Genomic DNA, 8787 nt, shown 5'->3' with positions numbered 1-8787 from the left:
TTCAGCATTAATAGGGTGTAACAGGACTTTGTATTCAGCTTTAATAGCAGCTTTAATAGGGTGTAACAGGACTTTGTATTCAGCTTTAATAGCAGCTTTAATAGGGTGTAACAGGACTTTGTATTCAGCTTTAATAGCAGCTTTAATAGGGTGTAACAGGACTTTGTATTCAGCTTTAATAGCAGCTTTAATAGGGTGTAACAGGACTTTGTATTCAGCTTTAATAGGATGTAACAGGACTTTGTATTCAGCATTAATAGGATGTAACAGGACTTTGTATTCAGCTTTAATAGGATGTAACAGGACTTTGTATTCAGCTTTAATAGGATGTAACATGACTTTGTATTCAGCATTAATAGGATGTAACAGGACTTTGTATTCAGCATTAATAGGGTGTAACAGGACTTTGTATTCAGCTTTAATAGGATGTAACAGGACTTTGTATTCAGCATGAGTAGGGTGTAACAGGACTTTGTATTCAGCTTTAATAGGGTGTAACAGGACACTGTGTTAAATGAAATCAAATGTTCTTTGTCACATGCTCAGAATAGAACAGGTGTAGACCTTACAGTGAAATGCTGAATACAACAGGTGTAGACCTTACAGTGAAATGCTGAATAGAACAGGTGTAGACCTTACAGTGAAATGCTGAATAGAAGAGGTGTAGACCTTACAGTGAAATGCTGAATAGAAGAGGTGTAGACCTTACAGTGAAATGCTGAATACAACAGGTGTAGACCTTACAGTGAAAAGATTACTTACAAGACATTAACCAATGATGCAGTTCAATAAATAAAGTTAAGAAAGTAAGAAAGTAATAATTAAATAAAAAGTAACACAGTAAAATAACAATAATGCATATATGCATTCATATACAGGGGGTACCGGTACCGAGTCAATGTGCGTGCGGGGTTACAGGTTAGTCGAGGAAACGTGTACATTTAGGTAAGGGTAAAGTGACTATGCATAGATAATAAACAGAGAGTAGCAGCAGTGTACAAACAAAGGGGGGTGTCAATGTAAATAGTCTGGGTGGCTGGTTAATTGTTCAGCAGTCTTATGGCTTGGGGGTAGAAGCTGCTAAGGAGCCTTTTGGTCCTAGATTTGGCCCTCCGGCCAAAGAGAGAACAGTCTAATACTTGTGTGACTGGAGTCTTCCTCTGACAATGCGTAGTATATAGGTCCTGGATTGTGAGGATCGACGCTGGAGACCTTACAGGGAGGTACAGGGAGAACATTTAACAAGTGACGGACATGAAACAGGACAGGAACAGCGTCTGGACAGAGGTCAAAGTAACGACATCAATGCTGACACAGGGAACAAACTGAGGAGCAGACAGATAAAGGGGAGTTCAGGTGGGTCCAGTGAGGCGCTGCTGCGCGTAACGAAGGGGACAGGTGTGCGTAATGATAGGCAGTTTGGCGCCCGCGAGCGCCAGAGAGGGAGAGCGGGAGCAGGCGTGACATGGATGGCAGGAACCTTGGTCCAAGTGATGTACTGGGCCATACACACTTCCCTCTGTAGCGCCTTACGGTCGGATGCAGAGCGGTTGCCATACCAGGCACTTATTTAACCTTTAAGGAAGGCTATTGTTAGGTAGCCCACTGAATGGATGACCTTAAATTGCTTCATATTATTTTTCCAAAAACTGTTGTGATTTATGTTACCATAAAGTAGTGGCTATTTATCACATTCACAAAGTGTTGTGGCCAATCATAGAAAAGGTGGATCTGCTACTCCATCTTGTGGTATCTTTTTTCTACTGCAGTGTGTTTATTCAACTGAAATCTGCAATTTAAGATTCGGATTCCTTTATTATTCGTCAGTTGTACAACCGAAGACCAACGGAAATTTAGACTTCCGCTTTTTTCCAACCCTGCCGAAGAAACACCTACATAGGTTGGAGAGGTTGGAGCAGGGGTCTGCTACCCCGGGCGACCGTGAAGTAGTTGTTGTGGGGGGTTGAGTGCTTTGCTCAAGGCGACAACTGCAAAACAATGGCATCCAGGATTTGATACCAGTTTTCTCTTTAGTGACCTTACAGAGAGTTAAACATATGCAAATACTACGAAACTATTACAGAATAGGACACATCTTAATGACGTGTGTGTCTGTCTTCCTTTCCCCGTCTCTGTTCCCGCATCGCTCACTAACTGATAAAACCACATTTGACAGATGAAAGGAAATTGGCAGTATACATTCAGTATACATTCAGTATACATTCAGTATACATTCAGTATACATTCAGTATACATTCAGTATACATTCAAAATGTTGTTCTTATTTACCCTGTTTTTCCCAGATTGTTGCATTTGAAGGAGACTTTAGTTCGTTAGACTGTTTGAATGCACCCGTGGTGAGAAGTTCTGTAGTTCTATTTCTCCACCGAACATTCCCTGCAGTGTCACACCATGGCCAGAAGAGGGCAGTGAAGTTGAGCAGAGACACGACACCACCTCAGTGTGAGGGACGGAGAGAGGCAGAGCAGCTGACTAGAGAGTAGACTACCGCAAATTTACTGGTCCTGAATTATCACAGAGACAGTAAGGAAATCTGTCACGCTACATCCAAAGTGCACAGACATGCACGCGAGCACACACACGCGCACGCACGCACGCACGCACGCACGCACGCACGCACGCACGCACGCACGCACGCACACACACACACACACACACACACACACACACACACACACACACACTACGCAACACAACACACACTCCCTCTCTCATCTATGATACACAGCTTTTACACAGAAAACTGTATCAATCTTGATCGAAACCACTCTCATTGCCCTGGTGTCAAGCGATCTAGCTCCTCTCTGTGTTGTGCGTAGACCTGGTGTCAAGCGATCTAGCTCTCTCTGAGTTGTGTGTAGCCCTGGTGTCAAGCGATCTAGCTCTCTCTGAGTTGTGTGTAGCCCTGGTGTCAAGCGATCTAGCTCTCTCTGAGTTGTGTGTAGCCCTGGTGTCAAGCGATCTAGCTCTCTCTGAGTTGTGTGTAGCCCTGGTGTCAAGCGGTCTAGCTCCTCTCTGTGTTGTGCGTAGACCTGGTGTCAAGCGATCTAGCTCCTCTCTGTGTTGTGTGTAGCCCTGGTGTCAAGCGATCTAGCTCCTCTCTGTGTTGTGCGTAGCCCTGGTGTCAAGCGATCTAGCTCCTCTCTGAGTTGTGAGTAGCCCTGGTGTCAAGCGATCTAGCTCCTCTCTGATAGGTATCTACTTCAGTTTACCTGTCAGTCCAGGTCACCTGAGCTCTACTCCAGTTACTGTCTCAGTTTACCTGTCAGTCCATGTTCACCTGAGCTCTACTCCAGTTACTGTCTCAGTTACCTGTCAGTCCAGTGTCACCTGAGCTCTACTCCAGTTACTGTCTCAGTTTACCTGTCAGTCCGTGTTCACCTGAGCTCTACTCCAGTTACTGTCTCAGTTTACCTGTCAGTCCCGTGTTCACCTGAGCTCTACTCCAGTTACTGTCTCAGTTACCTGTCAGTCCAGTGTTCCACCTGAGCTCTACTCCAGTTACTGTCTCAGTTTACCTGTCAGTCCAGTGTTCACCTGAGCTCTACTCCAGTTACTGGCTCAGTTTACCTGTCAGTCCATGTTCACCTGAGCTCTACTCCAGTTACTGTCTCAGTTTACCTGTCAGTCCATGTTCACCTGAGCTCTACTCCAGTTACTGTCTCAGTTTACCTGTCAGTCCGTGTTCACCTGAGCTCTACTCCAGTTACTGTCTCAGTTTACCTGTCAGTCCAGGTCCACCTGAGCTCTACTCCAGTTACTGGCTCAGTTTACCTGTCAGTCCAGTGTTCACCTGAGCTCTACTCCAGTTACTGTCTCAGTTTACCTGTCAGTCCATGTTCACCTGAGCTCTACTCCAGTTACTGTCTCAGTTTACCTGTCAGTCCAGGTCACCTGAGCTCTACTCCAGTTACTGTCTCTACTCCAGTTACTGTCTCAGTTTACCTGTCAGTCCATGTTCACCTGAGCTCTACTCCAGTTACTGTCTCAGTTTACCTGTCAGTCCAGGTCACCTGAGCTCTACTCCAGTTACTGTCTCAGTTTACCTGTCAGTCCATGTTCACCTGAGCTCTACTCCAGTTACTGTCTCAGTTTACCTGTCAGTCCAGGTCCACCTGAGCTCTACTCCAGTTACTGTCTCAGTTTACCTGTCAGTCCGTGTTCACCTGAGCTCTACTCCAGTTACTGGCTCAGTTTACCTGTCAGTCCATGTTCACCTGAGCTCTACTCCAGTTACTGTCTCAGTTTACCTGTCAGTCCATGTTCACCTGAGCTCTACTCCAGTTACTGTCTCAGTTTACCTGTCAGTCCGTGTTCACCTGAGCTCTACTCCAGTTACTGGCTCAGTTTACCTGTCAGTCCATGTTCACCTGAGCTCTACTCCAGTTACTGTCTCAGTTTACCTGTCAGTCCAGGTCCACCTGAGCTCTACTCCAGTTACTGTCTCAGTTTACCTGTCAGTCCAGGTTCCACCTGAGCTCTACTCCAGTTACTGTCTCAGTTTACCTGTCAGTCCAGGTCCACCTGAGCTCTACTCCAGTTACTGTCTCAGTTTACCTGTCAGTCCATGTTCACCTGAGCTCTACTCCAGTTACTGTCTCAGTTTACCTGTCAGTCCAGGTCCACCTGAGCTCTACTCCAGTTACTGTCTCAGTTTACCTGTCAGTCCAGTGTTCACCTGAGCTCTACTCCAGTTACTGTCTCAGTTTACCTGTCAGTCCAGGTCCACCTGAGCTCTACTCCAGTTACTGTCTCAGTTTACCTGTCAGTCCAGGTCCACCTGAGCTCTACTCCAGTTACTGTCTCAGTTTACCTGTCAGTCCAGGTCCACCTGAGCTCTACTCCAGTTACTGTCTCAGTTTACCTGTCAGTCCAGGTCCACCTGAGCTCTACTCCAGTTACTGTCTCAGTTTACCTGTCAGTCCATGTTCACCTGAGCTCTACTCCAGTTACTGTCTCAGTTTACCTGTCAGTCCATGTTCACCTGAGCTCTACTCCAGTTACTGTCTCAGTTTACCTGTCAGTCCAGGTCCACCTGAGCTCTACTCCAGTTACTGTCTCAGTTTACCTGTCAGTCCAGGTCCACCTGAGCTCTACTCCAGTTACTGTCTCAGTTTACCTGTCAGTCCAGGTCCACCTGATCTCTACTCCAGTTAGTGGCCCATGTTACCTGTCAGTCCATGTTCATCTGAGCTCTACTCCAGTTACTGTCTCAGTTTACCTGTCAGTCCAGGTCCACCTGAGCTCTACTCCAGTTACTGTCTCAGTTTACCTGTCAGTCCAGGTCCACCTGAGCTCTACTCCAGTTACTGTCTCAGTTTACCTGTCAGTCCAGGTCCACCTGAGCTCTACTCCAGTTACTGTCTCAGTTTACCTGTCAGTCCAGGTCCACCTGAGCTCTACTCCAGTTACTGTCTCAGTTTACCTGTCAGTCCAGGTCCACCTGAGCTCTACTCCAGTTACTGTCTCAGTTTACCTGTCAGTCCAGGTCCACCTGAGCTCTACTCCAGTTACTGTCTCAGTTTACCTGTCAGTCCAGGTCCACCTGAGCTCTACTCCAGTTACTGTCTCAGTTTACCTGTCAGTCCAGGTCCACCTGAGCTCTACTCCAGTTACTGTCTCAGTTTACCTGTCAGTCCAGGTCCACCTGAGCTCTACTCCAGTTACTGTCTCAGTTTACCTGTCAGTCCAGGTCCACCTGAGCTCTACTCCAGTTACTGTCTCAGTTTACCTGTCAGTCCAGGTCCACCTGAGCTCTACTCCAGTTACTGTCTCAGTTTACCTGTCAGTCCATGTTCACCTGAGCTCTACTCCAGTTACTGTCTCAGTTTACCTGTCAGTCCAGGTCCACCTGAGCTCTACTCCAGTTACTGTCTCAGTTTACCTGTCAGTCCAGGTCCACCTGAGCTCTACTCCAGTTACTGTCTCAGTTTACCTGTCAGTCCAGGTCCACCTGAGCTCTACTCCAGTTACTGTCTCAGTTTACCTGTCAGTCCAGGTCCACCTGAGCTCTACTCCAGTTACTGTCTCAGTTTACCTGTCAGTCCGTGTTCACCTGAGCTCTACTCCAGTTACTGTCTCAGTTTACCTGTCAGTCCGTGTTCACCTGAGCTCTACTCCAGTTACTGTCTCAGTTTACCTGTCAGTCCAGGTCCACCTGAGCTCTACTCCAGTTACTGGCTCAGTTTACCTGTCAGTCCATGTTCACCTGAGCTCTACTCCAGTTACTGTCTCAGTTTACCTGTCAGTCCATGTTCACCTGAGCTCTACTCCAGTTACTGTCTCAGTTTACCTGTCAGTCCGTGTTCACCTGAGCTCTACTCCAGTTACTGTCTCAGTTTACCTGTCAGTCCATGTTCACCTGAGCTCTACTCCAGTTACTGTCTCAGTTTACCTGTCAGTCCGTGTTCACCTGAGCTCTACTCCAGTTACTGGCTCAGTTTACCTGTCAGTCCATGTTCACCTGAGCTCTACTCCAGTTACTGTCTCAGTTTACCTGTCAGTCCATGTTCACCTGAGCTCTACTCCAGTTACTGTCTCAGTTTACCTGTCAGTCCATGTTCACCTGAGCTGTACTCCAGTTACTGTCTCAGTTTACCTGTCAGTCCATGTTCACCTGAGCTCTACTCCAGTTACTGTCTCAGTTTACCTGTCAGTCCATGTTCACCTGAGCTCTACTCCAGTTACTGTCTCAGTTTACCTGTCAGTCCATGTCCACCTGAGCTCCACTCCAGTTACTGTCTCAGTTTACCTGTCAGTCCATGTTCACCTGAGCTCTACTCCAGTTACTGGCTCAGTTTACCTGTCAGTCCATGTTCACCTGAGCTCTACTCCAGTTACTGGCTCAGTTTACCTGTCAGTCCATGTTCACCTGAGCTCTACTCCAGTTACTGTCTCAGTTTACCTGTCAGTCCATGTTCACCTGAGCTCTACTCCAGTTACTGGCTCAGTTTACCTGTCAGTCCATGTTCACCTGAGCTCTACTCTAGTTACTGTCTCAGTTTACCTGTCAGTCCATGTTCACCTGAGCTCTACTCCAGTTACTGGCTCAGTTTACCTGTCAGTCCATGTTCACCTGAGCTCTACTCCAGTTACTGGCTCAGTTTACCTGTCAGTCCATGTTCACCTGAGCTCTACTCCAGTTACTGGCTCAGTTTACCTGTCAGTCCATGTTCACCTGAGCTCTACTCCAGTTACTGTCTCAGTTTACCTGTCAGTCCATGTTCACCTGAGCTCTACTCCAGTTACTGTCTCAGTTTACCTGTCAGTCCATGTTCACCTGAGCTCTACTCCAGTTACTGTCTCAGTTTACCTGTCAGTCCATGTTCACCTGAGCTCTACTCCAGTTACTGGCTCAGTTTACCTGTCAGTCCATGTCCACCTGAGCTCCACTCCAGTTACTGTCTCAGTTTACCTGTCAGTCCATGTTCACCTGAGCTATACTCCAGTTACTGTCTCAGTTTACCTGTCAGTCCATGTTCACCTGAGCTCTACTCCAGTTACTGGCTCAGTTTACCTGTCAGTCCATGTCCACCTGAGCTCCACTCCAGTTACTGTCTCAGTTTACCTGTCAGTCCATGTTCACCTGAGCTCCACTCCAGTTACTGTCTCAGTTTACCTGTCAGTCCATGTTCACCTGAGCTCTACTCCAGTTACTGGCTCAGTTTACCTGTCAGTCCATGTTCACCTGAGCTCCACTCCAGTCACGTACTCAGTTTACCTGTCAGTCCAGGTCCACCTGAGCTCTACTCCAGTTACTGTCTCAGTTTACCTGTCAGTCCAGGTCCACCTGAGCTCTACTCCAGTTACTGTCTCAGTTTACCTGTCAGTCCATGTTCACCTGAGCTCTACTCCAGTTACTGTCTCAGTTTACCTGTCAGTCCATGTTCACCTGAGCTCTACTCCAGTTACTGTCTCAGTTTACCTGTCAGTCCAGGTCCACCTGAGCTCTACTCCAGTTACTGTCTCAGTTTATCTGTCAGTCCGTGTTCACCTGAGCTCTACTCCAGTTACTGTCTCAGTTTACCTGTCAGTCCAGGTCCACCTGAGCTCTACTCCAGTCACTGGCTCAGTTTACCTGTCAGTCCGTGTCCACCTGAGCTCTACTCCAGTTACTGTCTCAGTTTACCTGTCAGTCCAGGTCCACCTGAGCTCTACTCCAGTTACTGGCTCAGTTTACCTGTCAGTCCATGTTCACCTGAGCTCTACTCCAGTCACTGGCTCAGTTTACCTGTCAGTCCATGTCCACCTGAGCTCTACTCCAGTTACTGTCTCAGTTTACCTGTCAGTCCGTGTTCACCTGAGCTCCACTCCAGTCACGTACTCAGTTTACCTGTCAGTCAGTGTTCACCTGAGCTCTACTCCAGTTACTGGCTCAGTTTACCTGTCAGTCCGTGTTCACCTGAGCTCTACTCCAGTTACTGTCTCAGTTTACCTGTCAGTCCAGGTCCACCTGAGCTCCACTCCAGTCACGTACTCAGTTTACCTGTCAGTCCATGTTCACCTGAGCTCTACTCCAGTTACTGGCTCAGTTTACCTGTCATTCCATGTTCACCTGAGCTCTACTCCAGTCACTGGCTCAGTTTACCTGTCAGTCCAGGTCCACCTGAGCTCCACTCCAGTCACGTACTCAGTTTACCTGTCAGTCCGTGTTCACCTGAGCTCTACTCCAGTCACTGGCTCAGTTTACCTGTCAGTCCATGTTCACCTGAGCTCCACTCCAGTCACATACTCAGTTTACCTGTCAGTCCATGTTCACCTGAGCTC

Source organism: Salvelinus namaycush, chromosome 34, assembly GCF_016432855.1.
Source record: "Salvelinus namaycush isolate Seneca chromosome 34, SaNama_1.0, whole genome shotgun sequence".
NCBI lineage: Eukaryota > Metazoa > Chordata > Actinopteri > Salmoniformes > Salmonidae > Salvelinus > Salvelinus namaycush.
Note: the sequence above shows the minus strand (reverse complement) of the source record.